We start from the raw sequence: 2899 nt of genomic DNA, 5'->3' as shown, positions 1-2899 counted from the left end.
GCGTAGTCCTGACATTTTATTTAATACTTCCATATAGTGAGACCTAGTATTGACAATTGCATAATTAGTACTGACTCAAAGTGACATTATATCCATTTGACTCTATTGTTAACGACACTATTATATGACATGCATATGTTGTCAAGATCAGCACTTGGTAAGTTTTCACCCACTCCTAAAGTCAAGCTCAAGGTCAACTATTTTAGCTCATATTGATTTTCCTGCTTGCTGTTTTAACCAAACCCTTTATTAGTTCTATCACAAATTTTGACACTCAATTTATATGTCTGAGTTTATTTTTCACTGAATGGAAATATATCCCAGTTACAAATGAAAATCTTTGATGTAGTAATTAAGCAGTATTTTTAGTCTCACAATTAGTAACACAGTCTAGAAACTTAGCAAAGATTCAACAAATACATAGATTAGAGAACTGAAAATATAAGGGCAGTTTCCCTAAAGTAGACAACAAAAGGAAGATTGTTTTATAGTTAAGCTTTAGGTCTAGACTTTGCCCCCTCCCCCCCTTGAGTAATGTTTCTCTTAACTTTCACAGTAACAAAGAAAAATCCCAATGTTGGGATGACTATGAGGTATATAGTCTAATTTCTCTAATTTGGAGCATAACTAAGAAGTGATTGGCCAAACTCTGGTGAGAGAGAATTTACTACGTCTTAGGGCAAATGTGCCTTTTTAGACAGCTCTGACAAGTTTTATATTAAGCTGAAATTCATCTCCTTGTGACTTCTACAGACAACAAAATTGTGCACTGAAGCCATCCTCTTGAACAGCTTGGTGTTCTCGTTTTGCATCTCTTCTCTAGATTGTTTAATACTTCCTCATACCCCTCCATATATTGGTTAGTGTGTTTTTGGCTACAAGAAATAGCAAACTTTGATGACAATAAGCTTAAACAGTATGGAGAGTCATTATTTCACATCATAGTAAGAGTTAGAATAGACTCTAGTGTTGGTTGATTCAGCTATTCAAGGATGATATCAGAGACTCACATTTTTTCTCCCTTTTTTTCTCCTATTTTCCTTAATGGTGTCTTCATCATTTGAGGCACATAGGTGGTGCAGTCAGTTAAGCATCTGACCCTCGATTGCGGCTCAGATCATGATCTCACAGTTTGTGAGTTCAAGCCTCGCAGCAGGCTCTGCACTGATTGCATGGAGCCTGCTTGGGATTCTGTCCCTCCTTCTCTTTGCCCCTTCCCCGGAGAGCTCTCTTTCTCTTTCTCTCTCAAAATAAACAAAAGAAATGGCGTCTTCATCATTAAGCTGGTAGGAAGATGGCATCTTTTCATATATCAGAGAAGATACAGATGAGAGATTGTCTTGTCATATATTGCTTTTCAGAATAATACAGAGATTAGCATGACTCCTATGCAAGGATGATGCACGCAAATTCACGAACCATTCCATATATTTTTTAAAAGAACAAGACACATGTCTCTACACCCCTTAGCAGGTTTCATGTGTCATTTAAAAAACTGGGCCTGAAGCAATTACTGGCAAGGGTGATGAAATTACCGTAAGTGTCTTAAAAAAAATTATCTGCTGTGAAATAAAGTCAATCACATTTCTACTGCACAAGGTTTTCATACACTTTTTGTTCTATTTTCTTCTTCAGCCCTATTGAGATATAACTGACATATAACATTGTATAAGTTTAAGGTATAGAACATGTTTATTTGATGCACTTACATATTGCAAAACAATTACTGCTATAGCAGTTAGCTAATGCCTCCATCACATCAAATAATTACCCTTTCTTTTTTGTGATGAGAACATTTAGCATCTACTCTGTTCTTCTTTATGCAGTTGATAACAAACTATGGGATTTTGACCCCTCTATATTGAAGGTCATTAATAAGTTGCTATTTTATGTTATCACCAAGTTGTATCTAATAGGAAAGTCTTCTGATAACACTTTGATATATACCAAGTAAATAAATGAAAACTTTACTTTTTTATTAAGTAAAGAAGAGGTTAAGTAAAAGTAAAAGAAATGGGGGGATGTCTTATTGAAACAAATGTTGATTTATTTGTATGTAATCTATACATCCTTAGAGTATATCTTTGTATTTTGTGTAATTTGTAATTGTAGATTTATATTCATCATAGTGCATGAAAACTCCCACACACTCAAAAACAACCATTTTCATGTGTTGAACTATGTCATGAGCTTAACTGAAAGTATTGTTGGTTGTTCTGAAGCAAACATTGTACTTTTGTTTATTTGGTACAAATTTTTGTTCTTTTCGAGGGAAGAATGAACTGAGGCTTTTTAATATTTCTTTCTTTTCCACCGTGCTCATATTGGGTAGTAATTTAATGTATAAATGGTAAATACCTTGGATGAGACTCACCATATTCTGCAGAGTCAGATTACTAATCAATTTCTTCTTTAGAAAGATGAAGAAAGCAACAGCTAAAAATTTCTGAGACATACTGTCCTTTTTGGAAAATGTCAGGCCCCGGTTTAAATTCAATAGGAGTAATTTCAGGAGATTTCTCTGATGCAGTCCTTCTAAAATTTTGTCAGGGGGACAATACCTTGTTTATCCCCTGATTAATGTATTACTTTGAAAGAACAGCTGAGGAGATCTGATGTGTCAGTTCATTTAAATGCTGCCATTTTGCTTTTGTTGGAGGAGCACGGCAATCACCCTCACACCGCGATGAATAAGACCTTGGCAGTTGCTGCTGTAAACGTCTGATCAATCTTCATGCCTTAGGCAGACAAAGGGGGATGGGGAAGAAGGCAGGAGGAGGAGTTCCTTTATATCCATATTTCCCAGAACTCTCCTGACAGACTGTGCACCTTCTGATTTATGTTATGTGCAAAGTGAGCTAGAGAATGGCTCACATCATTTGCAGCTTAACTTCTCTGA

At 35.7% G+C, this 2899-nt stretch overlaps 1 non-coding gene across 1 annotated transcript; it reads left to right on the top strand.

Annotated features, from left to right (window-relative positions):
* The first annotated feature begins 1326 nt into the window (after window positions 1-1326).
* LOC112863956 (U6 spliceosomal RNA) lies at window positions 1327-1433 on the top strand. The gene has a single exon (XR_003223903.2). It is a non-coding gene; the product is annotated as a U6 spliceosomal RNA (small nuclear RNA).
* Window positions 1434-2899: the final 1466 nt, after the last annotated feature.

The sequence above is a fragment of the Puma concolor genome, chromosome B4, assembly GCF_028749965.1.
Source record: "Puma concolor isolate L17-30 chromosome B4, mPumCon1.1.hap2, whole genome shotgun sequence".
NCBI lineage: Eukaryota > Metazoa > Chordata > Mammalia > Carnivora > Felidae > Puma > Puma concolor.
The sequence above is the reverse complement of the archived record's forward strand: the minus strand, read 5'-3'. Positions and strand labels throughout refer to the sequence as shown.